The following is a 383-nucleotide window of genomic DNA, read 5'->3' on the forward strand; positions in this document are numbered from 1 at the left end:
GATTTGATTTTTCTCCCTTTGTTTCTTGATGAGTCTGGCTAATGGTTTGTCAATTTTATTTATCCTTTCAAAGAATACACCACATTAACAAACTGAAAAATAAAAACCATATGATTATCTCAATAGATGCAGAGAAAGCCTTTGACAAAATTCAACATCCATTTATGATAAAAACTCTCCAGAAAGCAGGAATAGAAGGAACATACCTCAACATAATAAAAGCTATATATGACAAACCCACAGCAAACATTATCCTCAATGGCGAAAAATTGAAAGCATTTCCTCTAAAATCAGGAACAAGACAAGGGTGCCCACTTTCACCATTACTATTCAACATAGTTTTGGAAGTTTTGGCCACAGCAATCAGAGCAGAAAAAGAAATA

Source organism: Bison bison, unplaced genomic scaffold (assembly GCF_000754665.1).
Source record: "Bison bison bison isolate TAMUID 2011002044 unplaced genomic scaffold, Bison_UMD1.0 scf7180017861549, whole genome shotgun sequence".
In the NCBI taxonomy this organism is placed as follows: Eukaryota; Metazoa; Chordata; class Mammalia; order Artiodactyla; family Bovidae; genus Bison; species Bison bison.